Raw genomic sequence first — 24680 nt, forward strand, 5'->3', positions numbered from 1 at the left:
TTAGACTAATTTTTTTATTCTGTTCTTAACAAGGTACTGTCATTTTTTCATCTGTGACTCTTAGTCTGTTACAATGGATTCACTACATTGCTTGAACTTGGTGAAACTTGAGTATCTATTTATTGCAGTGTAGAAAAAAAATTTCTACTTGTTATGACTACATCTTTTCGATTATATTTATTTAAGAATTTCTTTTATTAATGGAATGTATGGTTACTGGTGTCACATTCTTGATGTGGCCATGCTTAGACTAGTTTTTTGAATGTAGGTTTTCACAAAGTACTGTCATTTTTTCATCTATGCCTGTTAGTCTATTACAATGGAATCACTACATTGCTTGAACTTGATGAAGCTTGAGTATCTATTTATTGCAGTGTAGAAAAAATTTCTATTTGTTCCGACTGCACCCTTTTAATTATAATTATTTAAAGAATTTCTTTCATTAATTATTACGTATGGTTACTGGAGTCACATTCTTGATGAAGCCATGCTTAGACTAATTTTTTTATGTAGTTTTTAAAAAAGTACTATCGTTTTTTTTTATCTATGACTGTTAGTCTGTTACAATGGAATCTATTTATTGCAGTGTAGAGAAGATTGGATAAGGCATTTTCAAATTATCTTATTAATAGGTAAATACTATAGTGAATTATTTTATCTTTGACTTTCTATGAAGCAAAAACTAACTTGTGTTCGTTTCAGCTTTAATTTGATATCAATTGACGTCAATTTTGCCTCGCAATTTTTTTCAATTTGACAAACTGCTCACTCGAAGCATTTTCTAGGAAACAGAAGTGTATCGAGAAGTAATGTAGAAAAAAATAAATAAGAATTATTTTTTTCCAATTATCTATCCTTAGGTAAAACTTTTTCTTCCAATATATAGAAAACAATTACTTTAAAATGTTTCTTTCTTTTAACAATAGACTTGTTTTTCCCCTAATTTCACATAAATTTTGGAAAGCAATTCCCTTAATTTGACAAAATGTTCACTCAGAGCATTTTCTGGGAAATAGTTTTGTTAATAAAATTGTGAGATGTGTATTATTCTTAATATGAATATGTATTATTCTTATTATAAATATGAATTATTCTTTTTCGATTATCTATGATTAGGTAAGCATGCTGTGGAAAACTATTACTTTCTTTTGACAATAGACTCGAAGCATTTTTTTTATTTTTTGCATTAATTTAGCTTCTATTTTGTCAATCAATTTCTTTAATTTAATTTTACGAAATGTTCACAGGAAAATTTTTTCTGAAAACAGTTTCAAATAATAAAAAATTCGTGAAGTTTTAGCAGCTATTTCTTGTAGTGTAGAGAAGATGCAATAAGACATGATTCTTTTTAGATTATGCTTCAAGAAAACAATTATTTAAACATGTTGCTTTTTTTTCAGAAAAAGTCTGTTTTTGGCTTTAATTTAAGTCAATTTAGGCTATTTCCTTAATTTGACGAAATGCTCACTCGAAGCATTTTCTGGGAAACAGTTCAGTAAGAAAATACTTATTCTGATTACCTATCCAAAGTTAAAAATTTCTCTTACTTTATGCTATTGAAAACAATTAAATCAAAAACTTACAATAATCTTGCGTTATTTTACCTTAATTTAACGACAAATTCGCTAATTCCTTGATTTGACAAAATATTCGAACAAGGCATTTTAAAAACATTTTAGTTAAAAACGAAAGAGAAAGAAAAAAAGGGGGAGAATTGAGAAAAGATAGATAGAGAAAATTTCTTCAATTTGATTAGTAATTTCTTGGCTATGTAGAGAAGATTAAATTAAACATTATTACTTTTAGATTACCCAATTTCTCGTTCTATATGCTACAAAAAACAATCAATTAAAAATATCACTTTCTCTCAACGATAGTTTTGTGTTTTTTGCCTTAGTTAAACGTAAAATAATTTCCTTAATTTGTTGTAATGTTCTTTAGGAACATTCTCAGAAATATTTTTCAATAAAAACAGAGAGAATTTTGTAAAATTTGATAATCTGTTTCTTGCAGATAGAGAAAATTGAATACGACAATGTTTTTTTCTTTTCTTACTCTATCCATAAGTAAATGCAATATCGAAATATTTCCTTCTTCGACCCTCTATAGAAAATAATCACTTAAAATCGTTGCTTTCTTTTAAGAGCAGCTTTGTGTTCTTTGTTACCGCTTTAAATTACAATATGTTTCTTCTTCTTAGGTTAACCTTTGACCTAGAATCTAGTGTCAGGAGGATGTGGTTAGAAAAATGCTCTAAAAAACTCTTAAAATTTTTCGATTTTTCCATTCCGGTTTCTCTACCCTTTGTAGGAATGTGAGGTTGAAATCAGTGGTTTGTTTGTGGTCATTTTTCACAAACTAACTTTTTTGTACTTGAAATAATTCACAAAATATTTTTTTTCGTAATTGAAGTAATTCAAAACAGTCAATAAAATAATAAAGTAATATCTTGTACCAAAATATTGTAATCTAAAATTTGAAATACGTACTGCGCAGAATCTAATTTATACAAAAAGCTGATTAAGTGTAAAAATTTACGCTATTAGTTTCATGAATGTAAAACTGCAAATACTAAAATTAAAACATAATTTCACTATATTTTTGTAAAAAATGTGAACTTTAAATAGGAAAGGAAAAAATGTGAAAAAAAAGAATGTTTGAACATTGAGAAGAAAATATAAACATCAATTTTTTTAAAAAAAAAAAAAGAATAGCAAGAACTTTTGAAGATAAATAAATTATAGCATAAAGTAAAATATAATTTGTCTTCCGGAAATTTGTTAGAAATTTTTAGGTTTCTTTTAAATGAAAAGAAAATCTATGCAAATTTAATTTTAGATATTTTTTTAAATTTTTAAAGTATTAAGCCAAAAATTATGAAGATAAATGAAAGTAAGTATAAATTAAAGTAGGATTTTTCTTCAAGAAATTTGTAAAAAATTTCTAGGTTTTTATCTATTTTTTTATTTTTATCTTGGTTAATTTAAAAATAAATCAAAATTCAATCTATGCGTATTTAATTTTAGATATTTTTTAATTTTTAAAAAAAAAACATTAATAGCCAGAATTTAAAACAAATTAAAGTACTTTCTTTCTTTTTTCAAAATAAATGAGAAAAAACTAAATTTGAAGCATAATCTAAAGCTAGAAACATCAATTTTTAATAATTTTTAAATTTGAAAAGTTTTTAAAACTATTTCTTAACGATTTGTGAACTTTTTTGTAGACTTAATACTTATTGTATGGTACAGTAGACATAAAAACTAAAAATTAAAACTAAATTTCGGATTTTGGAAAATGACAAAAATTCCGTAAAAGGTTCAATTTATAGGTAAAAACCGTCAAAAATGTTAGATTAAATTTTTCAGAAACAAATTAATTTTAATTGCTATTTTACTGTTTTTTAGTATCAGCAGCAATGAAATTAACTTTCTACTACTGCATTTGAAATGTTGGTGATGAAGCTGAATGATATTAAGAAAAAATACGGGTATATTTTATGGAAATATATATTTTTTTCAACCATCATCTTGCTTGTAAGAAAAACAATTCTAACTGAATCAAAAAACGCTACTATAACACACAATGAACGAACCTTTAGGAAATAAACAGTTCTATTCGGCTTATATATTCCAGTAAAATAACAAGCAACCAAAATGTGTTTTTCGAGATTTGTGCCTTTATTAAAATACTCAAAACTCACTCAACCGTCAAGGTAAACACCACTAACACGAAAAACTATCATTTGAATAGAACGCGAATTTTAAAAACAATTTTTTCGCGTATTTCGTATGCATTGAATAAATTTAGATACGTAAAAAAAACTGTTGTGAGATGCGGTGTGTTATTTTGCAGTAAATGCTCCTCAAGGCTAGAATATAATGTTATTCTTATGCAATACATTTATATAAAGTTATAATGTATTAGTGAGGCTCAGAGAAAAATTAATGCAGACATTTGGGTAAGACTGAGTCAGTGAGTTTCGTCTGTCTTTTGAAAACAATTGGTTATGAAAGAAAGAAATGAGTGTAGAAAACAGAATACTAAATATAACAATTTCTATCAAAAATTGGATTCTTTTTCATTTAAGAAGAATATATCTACATTTTAATTTTCTCAATTTGTATTTAGTTTAAATCTTTACCTGTATCTTTTATCTATTTGACTTTTTATCTTCATTTTTTCAACATTATTTGATTATTCAATGTGCAAATCTTAATACATTTTTCATTACTATTTGACTTCATTTGTACTTTTTAAACATTATTTATTACTTTATCAATATATTTTATCATGTTTTTTCAATATTATTTAATTATTTTTTGTGCATTTTTTAATTTTCATTATTTATATAAAAATTAAAAACTATTAAAAATTAAGAAAGTGTTTTATAATTGTATTTGATAATTTCATTATTATTTTTTTATCTATATTTTAATAATACCAGATTACTTTATTTGTGTTTTAATTATTGTATCCACTATTATTTAAATTTTTTATCTGTACTTTTTATCTATTTTTTATTATTAATTGATCTGTATTTTATTTATTATTATTTAATATCTGTTTAAAATTTAATGTATTGTTTTTCTATTATTTAATATCTTTATTCTTCGAAATCCATTTTCACAGTATTATTTCAAATTTTTATTAGTAATTAATACAGGAAGTATTTCATTTCTCTTACAATCAACGTACAGGGTGTTCAACAATCTCCCACTTTAAGATATATTTTTAAAAAGCTTGTCAAAAATAAAGTCAAAAATTTACACATGAGGGGTCGAAAATTAATATAAAAATGAGATAAAAAAAAGTTATCAAAATCTTTCAAATCAAAATTTAAGAAGGAGAGATGAAAAAAATTAAAACTAGCTTGATTGACGCATGAGAAGTATTTATTGGCAAACATATAATTATTTTACAATTGAAGGACTTAGAGTAATATAATGAATGATAAGCTATATATATATACATTGCAAGGTTTTGGATTACAAATACTACGATTTCCAAATAGATAATCTGTTTATTATATTGTTATCTAGTGAAAATTCGGATACTTGACAAGTACCTACCTAGAAGCAATACTACTAGGTACTTTTTTATGTAATAATATCACCTTTAAAAAAGGTGTGGCCAAGCATTATATTGCCCTAAGCTCTTTTTAATTTAGCCTTGTTTATTTCCAACTTGATTAAAAGCGAATAATTTGATATTGGTTTTAACAAAACTGGACTATGTATCAGAGTTATTTAGGTTTCAATTAGCAGCGTAATATATCTAACATATTTTGTTACTAATTTTAAGACTTTTTGAGAATGATAACCTCGCCTCCTAATCAGCAGATTGCAAATCATATAATCCAATAGAGCTCCATTTTTCTTTAATTGATTTTTCAAAATGGTCGATTTTTCAAGTATATGATAGGACATAAAACTCAGTTAACGATAATGCATTTTATCACTTACCAGTACTATCTCTGAGACATAATGTTTATCCTTCATAGTCCACTGCAAGAAAAGAGGAACAAAATTGTAGTAATTGTAATAGCGATTATTAAGTTAACGTTTATTAATTACGTCATTTGACAAAAATTTATTTAAAAATAAAAATAAACTGAACACTCGTTTCATAAACCATTATGTTAGATTACGAGAAACGTTTAATTTTTTTCGAGCTCGACGTTTTTCGTAGAAATGTTTCAAACCAAACTAATAGCGCAAGTAGGTATTTAAATACATTTGCTTAGTAGAATCAGTATTTATTAAGGAAGGGAGAACCTGGAGAATTCGTTAAAACCTTGAATTACGATCAAAATACAGAGAACCTAACATAGTAAAAGTGATCAAAGTTTCACAAATAAGTTGGCTAGGACAAGCATTCGATATAGCGATAAAAATTCTGTTGAAAAATAAACTTACAAAAGCCAGAGGAAAAAAGAAAAAGAGGAAGACCTAGAACAAGATGTTTAGATAGAATAGAGAAGTAGTTAGAGGACTTGGGAGTTAACAGATGGAGAAATATAGAATTGAATAGATCTAGAAATCAACTCAGACGGCCTTGGAAAACAACCAACTGTAGTGTCTAAGAAGAATAAGAATAAGATTCATTAAAAAATTATAAAATAAATTGCCATGAAAAGGAATGAAGTTGAAAAATAAACGTAAATTTTTATTACTCAAATTTAATATAACGCAAATTTTTTTAACCTATTATTATTCTTTTGTCGCATAAAAAAAAACTTTTTTGAACTATTTTTTAAAATTTTGCATGTATAGTAATAGTTGTTACCTAACTCAAGGTAACTTAGTCTTAAACATCCAAATTTTCCACGAAAAAAATTTTTTTTTCAAATAATTTGTCTAGTAAGAATCTAGAATGATTTTTTATCAGCCACAATTAAAAAGGTTTGCGCAGAAAAATTTTAAAAATTATATTCAAAATTCTTCGTTGCAATTTCTTAAAAAATGAAAAAATAAAATAAAAAGTGGCTCAAAGTTATCCCGTTTTGCGGCAATTGATGCCAGCTTTATTTCGGAAAATAAATTATGAGCTAATGACGAAACATGACTCAATTAAAATTCTAAGGAGTTTTAATGAATAGTTTTTTTTTTGTCACTCCTGCAAAAAATGGCATTTTGATGGGTCTCATTTTAACTGTTAGAGTTTGTTGTAGGCTAATTGCACACTCGAACTGTTATAAACAGTCGCCACCGCTTTGAAATTCATTAAGCTAATTAGATAAATCACTGGTATTTTCCAACCAACGCAGCATTTTTTAGCTTTATTGAAACAAGCCTACTTACCTCTAGGTTATTTAGAAAATATATCATTTATTGCTCAATGTGACTGATTTATTTCCGGCAGTTTGGAATACGCACAGAGTAGGAGAGGCTTAGTAAATAGATTTATTAAAGGTTTATTGCAATAAGCCTAACGAAATCCAATTTGATTAAACAATTCTTCGCTCATTTCCTAATTAGCGTAAAGGCATATAAGCTAATTTTTATTAAACCTGAGAATTATCTGGCAGATCATAAAATGCTAAACAATTTTCAATTAGCCAAGCGTACGGTAAAAAGCCGGCTTTTTGTTCAATTAGCCAAGAACATATCGTCGAAATCAGCAGTCCTCATTTTTTATTAAAAAAATTTTTGCGTAATGAAGCACTAAATGATTAACATTCCTCTGCAGGATACCGACTTTATAAATAAATTATATAATGACAACTGTGAACGTATTTCACTTAATATAATCCAAAAAAATTTTAAAATATTTAATATGAAAGGAGGAATGACTTTTTTTCATCGTTTTATCATTAATAATCTTAAATCAGATTTTATGACTGACACAATTGAACTCGCAATCCTAGATCTACAACTATCTAGTTCTGAATTTCACTTTTGTGAACGTAAAGAAATTGAAAATAAATAAAATGCACTGTATTATAGCTTTCGTTGAAATGAAGACCATTAGAAATGTTTTAAAGTTGAAAATAGTTATTAGGAAAACATATTTCTTTATTAACGAATTTAGTTATTTTATTGTGTTTTGTAAAGCGTGATGGGAAATATTAATGCAATTTTTTTTCAGAAATGTATATCCTTTTCATAATGTATTCAATATAGTGTTATACGTATCTATTTAATATGTTGTTAAGCTATAATGTATCCAATATATATTTATTAGTATGTATTTAATATGCTGTTAATTCATAATGTAATCAATATTAAAAATTGCCGTTTCCTTTTCATTGGCATTTTACTTTAAATATTTCATGGAGGTAACCGAAATATTAAATAAATAATGGGTTATTGATTGAATCTAAATATAATTACAGGTTTACAAAATCATTACCGTTTTTTTTTAACGTTTTAACTCTCCCGCGGAACTCTAGGGTTCCACGAAGCACCACTGGTGCTCAGATGCATCATCAAAAATATAAAAATTTTCTCAAAAGAATATGAATCCTAAAGTACCGAAAGAAAAGCATTATGTGGAAAAAAAGGCCTAAATAAATCTATGCAAATACAACTCACCAAGAAAATCGAAAACAAAAGGCACTCAAAACATTCCACCCGGAAGACATTGGCAATTCCAGAATATGAACTGTCCTTTGAAAAGATAAGGAAGAGCAAAGGAGAAAAATAAAAATCACAAAATACGATATAGAGATATCGAGCAAAGTGATAAAGATAAAAAAAGAGTAGATATATCTTGGGCATCTGAGACGAGACTCAGGTGTGTGTTCTTCCAATTCTTTTCTTTTCTTCAACTCCAAAACGGTAACCGATTGTCCAATCCAATTCTTCGCTCTGATTCTCAAACTGAAGCTATTTTATTCCGAGAATTTTACTTCTCCTTTCGGCAGAAGGTTACATTAACGTTTTTATAATGTTTAAATAGTCTCGCGGGTTATCATTACATTAATGTATTTTTAAAGTTTAAATAGTCTCGCAGGTTATCATTAAGTAATAAAAGAAAGCCATCAGGTCAGGGTGTGACGCTGTGTTTGTTTGAATTAAAGATTACTAAAAATCGGTCTGTGTTATTATCGAGGTCATCAATTCGAACACGATGATGACTTGGCGTTCAGAACTGTGATATCAAAATAAATATTGTTTAATCCTTTCACACTTTGCTTCTTTATTTTCTTCATTTTAACATCACGTTGTAGAGTCATTTTTATTTTTAATTTTAATGATGGATTGCACAATTTTGTTTTTATAATCGGATAGTGATTTGTAATCAAAATCGGATTAAATTTAATCGTATAGAACTTGATTATACATTAAACTCACTATAGATAAAGCAAAATTTAAATTGAAGGCTAAGCGCGTTATTATAATTTATTCGTTTGTTTGTTTTAAAAATAACTTATAGTAGCTTTAGGCCTCTTAAAAAATTATTAGAAAAGTTTAAAAAAAAAAAAAAAAAGGAAAGATTTTGCTTAATTTTAGGTTATTCCTTTACTATTGACATTTAGTTAACACTAGAAAGACGGAAACTTTGTGTATACCTATATTGCCCAAAAGCAGTCAAAATGACTGGATTGTAAAAGAATAAATAATGTGTAAAGAAATTTGTTTAAAACAAATTTTTAATATTTTTTACATCATTTACAATTATATAACAGGTTATTAGTAAATATTAACAGTAAAAAAATTATGTGTTGTACAAAATAAGAAATTGTGTCATTATATGCATCACTGTTTTTCTAATTCAAATTAAAAGCAGTCAAAATGACTTCCTTAGGCAATCTAGTGTTAAATTTAAAATTTATTAAATTACGTGAAAAACAATTGCTTTACTGCTTTCAGTCTATAGTTGCCATTAAACATGGACATTTAAATTATTCATTGGATTATACGGAATAAATATACACTGTTCCGATTGGGTGACGGAGTTATGCAGGGTGCAGGACTTATGGACTAATAGTGCTTCGTTTAGGTGATATAGTTTTGAAAATATTCCTCCAAACGGAAAATAATATCACTGTTGACGATAGTCTTGTTAAACCGAAAATTCACATATTTATTCTAAATAATAATTATATATATNATAATTTCTAATTTAAATGAGTAAAAAACTAATAAAAGACAGCCAAATATCTCGTAAAATATAGATAGGACCGAAAAGTAAATAAATCACTATTTTTTATTGCAGATTCGAATTCTCCGGAAAAAAAGCAACCCTATTTGAGTTGTAGGCTTATCCATTTTGCATTACAGATGGCGCTGTAACCGAGAAAAATATTTAAAAAAAAGCTACCAACTGCTTAAAATGGTGGTAACTCGAGAACCGTCAGATTAAAAATAATTCAAACTAAAAATTTTTCGATATTTTTATAATGATGTAAAATAATTTTAGCGTGTATAAAATTAAATGAAAAATACAAAAATTTTTCTCCTCAACATGTCTATTTTATTCTCTCAATCTGTATTAATAATCTCTATCTCTCTCTATATATATAGTTTAGTAAGTAATAAACTTGTAGTGCAATAATTTTATTGCATTAAAAATTTTAATAATAAATGAACTAAGTTTATAACTATTTATTCTTTCGATGCAGACAAATAATTTAAAATATGAACTAAAGTATAAAAAATAATCTAACTATGAAAACAACTGCATATATATATAAAAAAAATGCAATTCGTCCACTCTTTTGCAAAAGATGATTCACATTTTAAAGAATTACCACATGTTTAAGCTGTAATGGTTATTGATTTCTTTTATCGCTTTAATAAATCATATTCTGCTTGTTTTGGATGTAAAATCATCTTATCTTCTTACATATCTTATTATTCCGAGTGTTGCTGATAAGAGCAAGGTGAGTACGCGTTGTATGTCCTGTCAAGTTGCCTCCCACCTTATAAAACTTAATCCCACGTGGGACGATGCCAAATGTCGCCACATGATAAATTTCAATGTCAAAATAATTCAAATTTATAGCTAAAAATGATGATTCACAACTACTTCTATAGATAATAATCTTTGAGTTGAATTCTACATAATATTATTTGAGTTACTTAAAAGCTCCTTTTTTCGTCACTAAGAAAGACTTTATGATTATTTATTGGATATATATATATATCTAAAAAAAAAAAAAAAAAAAACTGTTTTACCATTTAGATCAAGTAATTTCAGTTGTACATTGTATGTCTATTCAGACAGACTATTTCAAAAAGCAATGCTTAAACAAAATAAATGAACATGTTTCAGTAAATAATATCAACTTTATTATGCAGCTAATTAATGTGACGAAGCATACTTTTTCCCTCCCAAGTTCTTGGTTTTAGTAAAAGAAAAAAATATTCACCAGATGATGCTAGAAATCTCCTCCACAATCTTTTTTTCGTTGCGTTTTGTTATATGCAAATTTCGCACTCCGATTAAGAAACGCAATTGTGACTGATTCTGGGCATGTCGGAAATATCGTTATCGTTATTTTCATTCATCAAAATATTTAGAAAAAATTTTGAAGGGATTTTTAATACCTTCTATCGCTTTCATGAGTTCACTTCTGCAGTTCTTTTTATAAGTTTACTTTGCCATAAGTTTACTTACCACAGAAAGTTTTTGAGCTTAAAACAGAAACTTAGGGAAACATATTTATTCCCTGTTGCATGAATTTGGTGCAAGAATCATAATCGATTGCCTGTTATAAATTTAATTTAAAAAAAAGAAGAAGGCAAAAAGACATTAGTTTATAGTATTTTATGTATGGTACAACTCGAAGAAAAAAAAAGGAAACCAATCACCCAAAATAACTTCAGATAAAATCATCGAATCTTCACTTTCTAGGACTCAATCTTAATGTTTTGAGGGGAAGACCTCAAATATGCTAATTAATTAGTGTAGACGATATCTTTAAGTTACCAAAAACATATTTTCTAAAATAAACATTTTTCAACAGATTTTGACTTCGTACCTTCAAAATCTGTTAGTAACATCATCAAGTAGCATCATTGTGGGAAAATGATCCTAATTGTTTGGTCAGAAGAGAGCTCTGAAGTTGAACACCTTAATGCTAATTTTATTTTTTGCGTATTTCGCCATATCTGGGAAAATTTAAAAAAAATTTTCAGCTGCAAAATTTGTTTGTCCTAAGATAATTCCATTCAAAAAAATAACTTTTAATAATTATTAATTATTTTATTTAATAGTAGTCAAAAATATTTTAAATTGTAAGTTATGCAAATTTTTACATCATTTTAATGAAGGTAAATTTTAAAATTTAAATTTTAGCGAAATCGGTTGAATAGTTTCTGAGAAACTAAATTTTAAATAAGTTGTTCAAATTTTAAAACGATCATGGATATTTTAATCGAGAAATAAAACAGAAATTTAGAAGAATTATTAAAAATAAAAATTAATATTAAATATTTTTTTTATAACTTATGGCTTTTCCTATCCAATTGTTAATTTTGATAATTAATATATATTTTTCGTTAAAAGTATAATATGATTTTGATTGAAAAAAATTAAAAGTAGTACCCGTCTAAAGTAATGGTATCTGAATGCTTAAAGATAAATTATAGAACATTCGAACTGTGAAGAATGCAAACATTAAATAAAACGTAATGTTATATTTTCTAGTTCTACTTCTTAAGGAAGCTGCTCTTGGTACAAAATTTGTTAATTATAAGCTCAGAACAAGGAGCTTTTTATGGATACGTATTTATAATTTACACTCAATTAGGAACATAAACAAAGTGAGAACATTCCCAAATTCCTAATAAGATAACATGTCCTCCGAAATTTTTCTTTTATGACATCTGAAATTCAAATTCAATTCTTTTTTGAAACATAAAATTTTATACGAATTCTTATAGGAGCAGAATTAAAAGTTCAAATTTTAAAGAATGCGTAAGCCATGCATTCTCTAGTATTTCTTTAGTAAGCCATACATTCTTTAGTAATTCGCATAGAATTTTATATTTTAAGGATTAGAATAAGATCATGTTATGGAAAGGTATTTATTATTTTCATTTAATTAGGAAGAGGAAAAAAATGAGGGCATTCACTTATTTATATTAAGATGGCATGTTCTCCAATATTTTTTATGCAAATCTGAATTTAAAATTCAATTCTTTTCAGAAACATAAAATTCAATACGAATTCTTTAAGAAGCAGAACAGAAAGTTCAAACTTGAAAGAAAAAAAAAATAAGTAAACTACACATTCTATAGTTATTCGTATAGAATTTTATAATTTAGGGTTTTGAATAACATCTTGTTATGGAATCGTATTTATTATTTTCATTCAATTAGGAAGATGAACAAAATGAGGGCATTCACCTATTTCCATTAAGATGGTACGTTCTTCGAAATTTTTATTTTCTGGTATCTGGATGTCAATTCCGGCTAGTTGGTGCGGATTGTTACAGAAATTCGTGCGGTTGCTTCCATGTTAATGATCTCGTTTTAGACGCCTTGTTTCTTGTTTGATAATCAATGAATATAACCTTATCCTATTCAGAAGAACAAAGGGCGGAAACAATTCTACCCAAGGGAACGAGATCATCAGGTTTTGGATGACCTAATTGGCTATCAAAGTGGTAGTTTAATATTATTATTGTTCTTTTGAATATTCATAAAATTATACCTTGATGACACATGGCAAAGTCTGTCGATAATTGAAACTGATAGGTGTGTACTACTTTTTGATTGTGTGTATTATCAGAATTTGAGTTATTGGAACGTGTGCATTGATGTATTCCAATTCACAATGATGGTGCTGATAAACAAAAATATTAATGCCTTGGGATATTGTTTTCGTACTATGAAATATTTATAAATTAGTCATGACTTATTTTAAAAGACATTTGGATTCAAAATAATTTCTAATTTAAATGAGTAAAAAACTAATAAAAGAGTTCGCTATTTTCATTTTTTCTGTCATTGAATAGGTGTTTCAGAAACTTCCAGAAAAATATATGCTTGTACTTTAACCTGGAATAAATTTGTTTTCCAATAGTTTAATAAAGATTATGTTTAAACGCACTGAAGCGCCATTAAAAAGTAAATAAAATAATAATGATAATTTTGATACATTCCAGAAAAACTAAACTCTGAGTCAATTAATTTTTATTGTAATCTGGAACAACTTTGTTATCTAGTGGTTTTATGACAAATTATGTTTATAAAAATTATGATTAAGCCACATTGCAAAGTCGTTAAGAAATAGAAATAAGTTAATTAATAATTTTGGTATCTTCCAGAAAAATAAAACCCCAATTCATTTTCGTTGTGCTGTAATCTAAAAAAACTTAATTTTATAAAAAATCATCAAGTAATTTTATAAAAAAATTTGTTTACAAAAGTTATGGTTAGGTACCACTGCAAAGTCATTAAAAAATAAACAAAACAAATAAATTAATAATTTTGGTTACTTCCAGAAAAATATAACGCTGATTCGTTATGTTGTTACTATAATCTAGAAAAATTTTGTTATCGAATGGTTTNTGTGACTGTGAGTTTTTAATTTTCTGATGATTTTTATTGATTTTCTTTTCGTAATTTGTTTATTCTTTTGAATGTATCTTGTTTTTCCTGGACCTCTATACAAAACCATCGGGGTACTGAGGGAGATATTTTAAGCTTTTGCTTCTCCCTCAAATAGAAATGGTTTTGGTTTTAATGGCTACCGAGGTCGGTACCCCCTGAAGACGTCGGCTTCGGTGGTCATATTTTTATTTTATTTCATTTGTTTCTTGTATTTATTAATACTATAACTTTTTCATATAGTGGTTTTATGTAAGATTATGTTTGACGCACTGGAAAGTTATTGAAAAATAAATAAAAGAAATATATTAAACATATAAATTAAACATATAAATAAATAAATAGCGCAATGAATAAAAAAGTAACGTAATGAAGAATAATAAATAAATTAAAAAAATAAAAGGATAATTATTAAAGTAATGAAATAAATTTTTGAAAATTATAAAATGAATAAAACATTTCTTATTGATTTGCTTAGACATTTGCCTGATAAAACATCTTTTATCAAAATCGCGATTTAAATTTATTTTGTCAAAACCTTGTCCTTTAATAAAGATGCACAATTAGGAAAGAAAATCATAAATGCCACTTCCATTACTTTCTGTTCTAAGTATTATGGGCTGTACTTTCATCTTAACAACATTAAGAAAAAAGTATGTTCCTATCCCTAGATATAAGTACAATAAATAGAAATTATTTTAATTGAAAATCCGCCCCTACTCTGCTTAAAAGTATTTTTGACAAAATTTTCGGAATTCTTTTTTTCTTATGAATGGACTGGTTAAAAATATTAACTGCATTAATTCTACAGAGCACGAAAAAAATAATGAAAGTTAATGTTTGTTTCGACTTTTACTTTCACAAATGTAAGCAATAACAAGATAAAAAGTGGAATTCCAAGGGATAAAGATAAGATAAAAAAATTTTATGTTTGCACGATTATGTTAGTTATGAAATAAAATAGATATTGTCAAGTTCGAGAAATGGAAACCGAAATTTCTAGGATGTGTTATCGCACTAAATAAACTGTTTTTTTTTCTTCTTTTTTTTTAAACATGAAGTTGAAAACTTAAAAAGATTGGTATTTCATGTTGAATTGTTTCTTTTTTTACACTTCATACAAATTATTTAAAAATTCAAAATAGAGAATCGCACTTAAGACAAGTTAATTAAAAAATTAGATGAGTATGAGTTGTTAGGTCATAATGTTAAAGCTAAAGCTTCTAGACACAAGTTTCATAACAGACCAGACTACTGAAATGAAAAATATAAGCGAGTGAATATCTCTTAGAGATAAATTTATTAGCATAAAATTTTATTATTAGACAAATTTATTTATTAGTTTTTGTTCATTAAAATTAATTATTAAATTTAAAAAAATATATTATTAAATTTTATGAAAAAATTAATTATTAAATAAAAAATTAATTATTGAATTTAATAAGAAAATTAATTATTAAATTTAATACAAAAATATTATTTATTAAATGTTGTTTTCATGTGCATATCAAGGTTAACAAGACATTTTTACACTGAGAAAAAAAAAAAGAATGGTCAAAACTTCCAAAATATGGTATAATTTTTTCTGGCTCTATGGAAACATCAAAAAGCTCTGTAATTTTTACTGAAGCACTTCGGTAATGATTTTGGTAAAATTAACAATATAATATGGTTTTATGATATTGTGATTAATTTGTCAAATGTGGTAAACTTGGTAGTTTAATCATGATATATTAGAGCATGACATAAAAAACCATTTATTCGGTTAAGTTTACTTTTCAATTTCGCATTTTTTATTAAGTTTGTGGTAATAAGAATTATTATTTTGAAAACTAGAATTTCTTGTAGACCGCAATAACGGAAAAATTACCAAATGAATGGTTCAAATACCGTATATTTTGCTTCATAAACCAGAATTATGTAATTTTAAGCAGAAATGTCATTACTATACAGAGCGGTAATTTGATTAGATTTTTTTTATACGTGTAAAAACTGCACTTAAGAGTTCAAGAAAGCTAATACGTAAATAGTAATATAAGTGCGATAATAAAGTGCGATACACTTATTCTTTCAAAATTAAATTTTTGTTACTTTATTAACAATTTTTTTCCTTGAAATAATAATAAAAAATAGAACATGTAGAGGAGGCTAATTTTTCCTTAAAAGTTTATAACTGAAAGTAAACTAAAAAATTTTTTTTTAAAAAATTGGTAAAGCAATAAGGTAAAAATATTATGGCTTAGCTTTTAACCGATTTTTCACAGATTGGATTAAAAACCACACCTCCTACAAAGAGGTATGGTCTATGTACCCTTTGCCTTCAAAGTTAGCAAAACCCACTACTTTTTCTAAAATTAGGCTAGAAAATTTCCAAAATTAAGTATGGCAATTTTATTTTCCACGAAACAAATTTACATTCCAGTAAAACTCTCAAACCCTGATATTATTGCTATTTTTCTTCTTCTGGTTAATATTATAGCCACTTAGACACGCTATGTCATTCGCAGAAGAGACAAGGGAAAAAAATAGTCGAGGATAAAAGACAGAACTACAGCAGTTGCTTATCTTGCTCTGTTTACAGACATTATTCTGAAACTGCCAATACGGTCTGATAACCTAAATAATCTTAGAATGTGTTTAGGTATAGTTTTATCTTTTGAGGAACTTCCAGACTCTATACATATAATAAACACGCAATAGAATTTTGTTGATTGAGGATTTAGTGACAAAACGGCTAAGAACAGTATCAGCATTTTATGTTGATACTCCTCCGTTTTCATTAGAACTCAGTAGTCTCTGTTGTGTTTGTATCTTTTATCTAAATAATGATAAGTTTTGGGAATGTTTTGGTGACTATAGCATCTAGCGAGATTGATTTATGATCAAAGTTTAAAGCTTTACGTTTAACATTTTCTGCAAACAGTGTATAAAACTACTCTTATAATGTTTATTATATGATAAGAGAGTTTATTGGAATAAAAGATTGCCATACAACGATTTATTTATTATGTAAGCACTTCCAAAAATAGGAATTAATTGATATCTAATAATCATACAAAAATTTTATTTTAAGGATTTAGATGACTTTTTATCACCGATTTTTTTTGTGCGGATTTAATAAAAGAATAGATAAGAACATGAGCATTTTATTTTGATGCCTCTTTATTTTCTACTCACTGTAAATTTAGATCATTCTGTCTTGTTTATATCGCTCATCGAGACTATGATAAGTTTTGGAAATGTTTTGATAAATATAGCATGTGGTACAAGGTGTTTTATGATAAAAATGGATAACAATACTTCTGACATTTTTAGCAAATACTGTGAATAAATGTTTCAAAAATGTTAACTTACATTGCGAACATTTATTGTTACAATAAATACCAAAATATTTTTATTCCAATAATAGATAGCAATATGATAGCATACGTTTCAATGAACAGAGAAGAGTTCTCAATTTTTACCTATTATTACGTCTTCAAACAGTATAGCTATGGATTATATTTTTGAAGTTTTGAAAAAATTAGGTTACAAATAGTTTTTATTTTAACTCAGTCATATTTTCATTTTAAAATTATTAGTTTTCCTTTTTAAATAACAATTTTATGGATTTTATGAGTGTGCTTTTTCAATTATGTATTTAAAAAATTTATATTTCATAAATGAGTAGCTAAATAAGTTATACATACATATTTCATAATTTATATTTCATAATTTATATTTCATAATTTATATTTCATAAATTATAATTCATAAATGAGTAACCAAAAAATTTAAAGATATAAACTAACTACGCTCGTTGAAAACGAGTTTAAATGTCAATAACTAAAAAGCAATTTCAAACTAATTACGACAAAATTAAATTAACCGTAAGATTAATAAGATACAAAAAGTAAAATTCCGAAATTAGTTTTAATTAATGTTTATTTTATTAAACATGCAACGTTAGAAAGATAACTTAAAAAGAGGGAAACATTTTTCTAAAAACACTAAAGGACTTTTAAAAATTTACTTAATTTTTAAGTGCAATTAATGTTTCTTTTAAATAGCACTTCAAAACGTAAAAATAAATGCAAAAGCATTTATTATTCACTCTACTCGAGGAATATTTCCAAAAAAAATAGCTCCCTTTAATGGAGAACAAATTTCCCATTTTCCAATAAAACATTAAAATTTCATAAAACAGAAAATGCACTTAAGATTCTTACATTTTTAAAAACAGCTTTATCTAAGGAAAAAATTAAAGCATTATCGTCGAATTATTAATTGTAAAAGAAAAAGTTCTTCGAATAAAATCAATGAAGAATAAATCTTTTGTGAATACTTAACTATTGCCAGAAATAAAAATTAATAAGGAATAATATCTTACCTCGGATTAAAATAAATGTGAGTAAAATAAATGAAAAGAATTCGAGCTACTGTGGATGAAAAAGTTTCAGATTGAATAGAAGAACTCATTAGGAACTTTTTTCAGTTTTAACGTTTCCAGTTCATATTTAAAAGCTTTTATTTCTATTCAAATATTTGAAGTTGATGATGACGTTTTTATTTCTATTTCAATTTAAAAGCTGTCATTTTGGAAACTTTATTTTATCGATATAAATTTTTTTTTTCGTCATTTATGATTGATTTTTTTTCTCAAAATATTTGAAGTGTTTCTTCTATTTTTTAAGCAAGGTGTTTTCAATCTGTGAGTTCAGACCTAAATTTAGGTCTTGAGATCATAAAAAGGTAGGTCAACGAAATTTTTCTCAACGGAATTTCTAAAAAAATAAAGTTTAGAAATAAATGTATTTTTTTTTATTTATTTTTTAGATTATACATGTTATATTTTCTTCTGACGAAACATGCGTCGTGATATGTAGGTAACTAAAGTTTCTCAATATATATTGTATATATATTTTCTGAAATTATACTTGCGTCGTAATATGTCGTCTAAAAGTTTTCGAAAAAAATAAAAATTAAATAATTTATTTTCTGAGATGAGATTGTACATGTTGTCCTAATAAAACGTGTGTCGTTATGTATAGATAGCTAAAATTTCACGAATAAATAAAACTCAAATAATTTCTTTTTTGAGTGGTTTACATGTTACGCGTTCTCCTGATCAAACTTGTGTCGTGTTATGTGGGTAGCCAAGACTTCACGAAAAATAAATGTCATGAAATTTCCATTGCATATTATTTTAAATAAGATTTTAATAAATATTAAGCAAATTGTAGTGGCTATCACACAATGAGATGAGATAGAAATATTTATATTACACGAATCTCTACACAGAAAAAGATTATTCTGTAACAGTAGCTTATTATTATAAATAAGATTTTAATAATTACTACGCAAATTGTAGTACATAGTTATCAAACAATGGGATGAGATAGAAAAATTTATATTACACGAATCTCTAAACAGAAAGAGATTATTCTGTAACAGTAGCTTATTATTATAAATAAGATTTTAATAATTATTACGCAAATTGTAGTAACTATCAAACAATTAGATGTGATAGAAATATTTATAATACATGAATCTCTGCATGGAAAAATATTTATATAGAGACGCAAAATAAAAACATAAACGTAATGCAAAATTACACTGAAATTATTACTCCTCAAATTTCTATTACGAATTATTTAAGAGATTATTGCAAGAATTATTACACTATTAATAGTTATAATAAAATAATGAGGTATGATGGATGTTATAATAAATGAATTTCATAAGTTCATGAATTTCTACATAGAAAAATATTTACATAGAGATACGAAAACTAAAAACAGTATGCAAAACCTACACTAAAATTATTAACCCTTAAATTTCCTCAACAAATTATTTTAAACAAGATTGCAATAATTAGTGCAGATTTAGTAATTATAATCAAACAATAAAATATGACAGAAATGTGCCTAATATATAGAATTCTCTACGTAGGAAAATAATTATATTAAAATGCCATAAGAAGAAGGGAAAAAAAACACTGAAATTTTCTGAGCAAATTAACGAATTTTTTTAAATAAGATAATAATAATTATACAGATAGTAAATATTACCCAAAGAATATGAGTATGTATTCATATTGATAGAAATATGAATATATGTATCTCTACATACAAAAATATTCATATGGAGATGCAAGTAAAATAATAAGTTGGAATTTAATATAGAATAATGATAGTGAAAAAAATTTATTCTTACCGGTAAAAAATCAATATTTTTACCAAAATGCAGTAAGAAGGAAAAAAAAGCACTTAAATTTCCTTAGTGAATTAACGAATTATTTTATTAAATAAGATATTAATAATTATGACAAATAGTAGATATTACCCAAAGAATATGTATTCATGTTGATAGAAATATGAATACACGAATCTCTACTTGCAAAAATATTTATATGGGGATGCAAATAAAATAATAAGTTGGAATTTAATTGTAGAATAATAATATAAAAAAAAGGAAAAAAAAACATATTCTTACCGCTAAACAATCAATCACAAAAAATGCATAGCGGCCTGTTTTTAGCACACGTGACGTAATGTTAAGCACATGTGATGAAAAGCACGCTCAACACGAGGATGAGGCTAGTCCATGCGACAGGTGTGGCAAACAGGTGGCAACTAAAATGAAGAGGACTTTACGATTGAAAACGTTCGAAAACTGACCTTCCCCCGCAGACTGGTCCGGAGAAAGCGGTGGGTGGTTAATCGCTTCCGCCTGGGGGAACATCTTCAATTCATCTAACAACTGTTCGAAATCTTCTAAAGTTCCATCTTTTTTTGTTCGATTTTTCTTTTCGTTTCTTTTTTAAAGGTTACGTTCTTATGAGTTGAGGATAAAAAAATAAAAAAAAAAACTTCTATAATCCTGTGTGAGTGCTCTTAGGTAACGTTCGATTTGTCTTTGTTTTGGTATTGTTTCGTCGAAACGGTTTTTTCAATTTAGTGAGTTGTAATAAATGTTTACTGAAGCGAAAGAAATAAAACCTAAGTTGTGAAAAAATAAAATGAGCAAGCCGTTCATTTTGCGATGATTTTGAAAATGATTTAATGGAATAAACCACTGGTAATTTTTAAACTTCTTGAATATGCTGAAAAAATTATTGAATTTTTTTTTTGGAGCGGGGGAGGCNTTGGGGGGGGGGGAGGCTGGAGAGCAATCAAAGAAAGTAACTTCGCGGTCGAAAATATGGTAATTGAGAAAGTATTGAACAATAGTCAACACTAAATAGAGAAAAAAAAATTATCCTTATTGCTAAATATTATAAGTTTCATTGACCTTTCTGTTGTAATTAGTCTTAAAATGTAACTAAACCTGGGGAAAAAATCTATAAAATTTAGCATTTAGAAACCAGAAATTAGGAATAAAATCTGAAATTGAAGCAATTAATAAACTTTATTAGATTTTAGAAAACATAATTTCTGTCGCGCCGCTGAGTTTAGTTTAGTTTGATTTTTTTTAAAAAGTGATCGTTTTCTCTTTAGCGCAAATTGAAGGTTTATAAGCTCATATAATTAGTTACAAATTGGTCCCTCTTGTACAAATTTGTTTGCGTACTGGTTCAACTCTTCTCTAAACCTGATTTCCCTGCTATATCAACATTTCATAGATTATATCAACATTCAGTAAACTAATTAAACTAATAAAGGATCACAATGAAAAAAGTAAATGACATACGTTAAATCACATCAACGAAGAACAAATATTAATTGATGCTATTCATTGGTTCGCTCATTTACTAATATGCCGATTCACTGATTCGAAAATGGGTTGATTCACTGAGTCCCTTGTACACCAATTGGCAGATTCACTCTGATTCTCAGATCCTGCAGATTCGCTTTCCTCCTTAAACCCACTCACTTCATTAAGAATCATCAAGAGTAATGAGCAAGCAGTCTGAGTTAAAATTAATTGTCGTAATGAAGCTATCTAAATCAAAATTATTAATAATCTCGTCATAATCAAGAAGTATGAATCTTATTTATTGCCGCAATCAAGTAAATTGACGCAAGTGCAACGAACAAGCAGTCGGAATCTAATTTACCGCCGTAATCAAGTAAATTATCACATATGTACACACGGAACCGCTATAAACAAGCCACTTGAGTCAAAATTATTAATAATCAAAAAGAAGCAAACGGAATGAAAATTGTTTATCGTCACAAACATACATTCTATGTTATGTTTCGGGAAATAATGACATCTTCTCACAATAAGTAATGATTTCCTACAAATTAATTTTCGTTATGTGTTATCTATACTACCGGTTCATTGTACTTATTCGAATAACAATCCTGCTAACCGATGCTTGAGAGATGAAAACAAGAAATAAGGATTGGCTATCTTTGAAAAGAATTGAAAGAGTTATTCATTCTGTTTGTACAAAAGAGGTATTGAATGAAAGTGAAGTAAGATAGTTAAATCAACAGGTTGAGAGACAGGAACAAGCGGAAAATCTTAATAATCTTTCATTTGTATCAATAAAAATCACATAGATTTTTATTGCGATTTATGATTTACGTGGTTCGAAAAGTGATCGTTGAGTAAATTACATTTGAATAGGAATAGTAAAAAAAAAAATCATGTAAGAAAAACAGAAAATTTCTTTTGATGTTCTAGAAAGAGGAAAAAAAGCATTTAATTACATTTGTTTCTTTTTTCAAACTGTTTATTTAACTGACATGCAGCCTTCAAAATTTCAAGTTTTCTATATAAAAGATTACTTAAGATCGAGTGCTAGTTTCGGAAGATGGTGCCTAATGTGTTCCTATTGTTGTTGTTGTCGTCAGCCATTAAGGCAGGGAGGCTGTTCTCGTTTTCCGGTGGCGCCATCTATGACTAAGAATTCGACTTCTGCCACACCCATTTATAGGGTAGATCCATTCATATATTCATTCATTCGTGATCGGATCGTAATTTTGACCTGAACCAGAGCAAGACTAATCTCCAACTCAGTACCCCCAGAGGTTTAATTTATTATGGAAGCAGGGAGGACTTTGCGACATGATAGATTTAACGTAACGTAACATTTACTACACGGGGAGTCTTTGGCCGGCTGGATTCGAACTCCCGTTCTTACGCACGAAAGTCCAGGACCCTGCCAACTAGGCTATCCCGCCCCATGTGTTCCTATTCCCGAACGTGCTTTCTTTTATACCATTTTTTGACAAGGCTACACAATTGTGAGTAACAGAGTACTATATCCGCTATCGTATTTTAATAATTATTTCCTTATAACTGATTTTTTTTGTTGTTTTAAGACCAGCAAGTTTTGTGCTTCTACAAAAAATTTTTTCCATTGCGAAAATGAGGAATGAACGGAAATACTAATTTGTTTGGCAAAATCGAAAACAAAACAAAGAGTTAAGCTTATTAGCCCAGAAGTGGCAAATCACTAAAGAGTAGGAAAGTTAACGATAGTGAAGACAGAATATAACAATAAAATCACTTTCTGACATCAAGACACAAAAGCAAGTCAAGTCAAAAGGACACTTCGTGGGCGATCATCCAATTTTCAAAAATTGATCGTCCAAGGTTGAAAACTTCGTGGGCATCAGTAAGCCAAAAAAGAAGACAATACCGTTAGAAAGTCTAGAAAAGGCATTGAATGATTAATAAGATAAATAGGTGTCTCGTTGTTTCAAGCGTTTTAAATTTGGTGAGAAAATGGAGATAAGAGTAAAATATATGGCATTCATTTGGCGTTCGTTGCTTAAAATAGAAGTTTTTAAGAACAAAAATATTTTTATCGATACGATTTTTCGGAATATCAAAATCGACCGAGTGAAATAATGGTGATAGTGTTTCCAGAAATAAATGTCTTTTATCAGATTTTAGTGTTAATGTTTCAGAAAGAAAAGTAATTTGCTTTCACTTAACTACATTTCGTGTTCACTTATTATTTGTCATCGAATTTCGTCGATAAAATTTTGCCTTGGATTTATTTTAATTAATTTTAATCAAAACTGAAAATTTTCAATGCAGTCGATTTATTATTAACAAAAATAACCAATTCAACAAAAATTATAGATTTTTCAATGCTAATGTCCTACTCGATGGATCTGAGACATGGCATTGCAATAAAAATAATATGAATAAAAATAATATGAATAAGAATAATAATTAATAACAACTGTTTAAAAAGAATCCAGCGTATCAAGTGATTCCATAAAATTTGTAATGCAGAAATCCTTAGAAAAGTAAAAAAGAAACCGATTGATCTGGAAATTTAAGAAAAAAAAAAANAAAAAAATATAAATGTAGAAAAATTATTATTTCTAACTTCAAAAAAAAAAAAAAGAAAGAAAAAAAAAAAAACGTAAATGGATTGGTTGTGTTCTACGTAAACCTGAAAGATTTATAGTAAAAAAAGTTTTTGATTGGAACCCAAAGGCAAAAGAAAAAGAGAAAGAACCAAAAATATTTGTCTCAGTACCAATGTAAATGAATTGAAAAACAATATGAAAGACCTGAAGAGAATCAAAATACAGTCTGTCTATGGAAAGAATTCCCCTCGATATTCGTCTGGAACAGTGGCGGTGACTATGGTTACGAGGCTTAACTATTTCAAGTAGGGGTGTTAGGTAAATATTTAAGACAGGTCTTAGCTCGAGTCAGAGGGAGAAAAGGAATCATGGGAAAGAGAAGCTCCCCCTTATGAGATGTTTCTTGCTTGCATAG

The 24680-nt window shown here is 27.1% G+C and overlaps 1 protein-coding gene across 1 annotated transcript in view; it reads right to left on the reverse strand.

The window, feature by feature from the left end:
• The window catches only part of LOC107445477 (pro-interleukin-16), a 202396-nt gene extending 181653 nt beyond the window's left edge, over positions 1 to 20743 (reverse strand). The window contains exons 1-2 of the mRNA XM_071183066.1: positions 20481 to 20743; positions 5466 to 5507 (exon numbers count right to left, since the gene is read on the reverse strand). The gene's annotated coding sequence lies outside the window, so the exon portion shown is untranslated. The remainder of the gene's footprint in view (positions 1 to 5465; positions 5508 to 20480) is intronic.
• Between the last annotated feature and the right edge of the window lie 3937 nt (positions 20744 to 24680).

This window comes from Parasteatoda tepidariorum, chromosome 7, assembly GCF_043381705.1.
Source record: "Parasteatoda tepidariorum isolate YZ-2023 chromosome 7, CAS_Ptep_4.0, whole genome shotgun sequence".
In the NCBI taxonomy this organism is placed as follows: domain Eukaryota; kingdom Metazoa; phylum Arthropoda; class Arachnida; order Araneae; family Theridiidae; genus Parasteatoda; species Parasteatoda tepidariorum.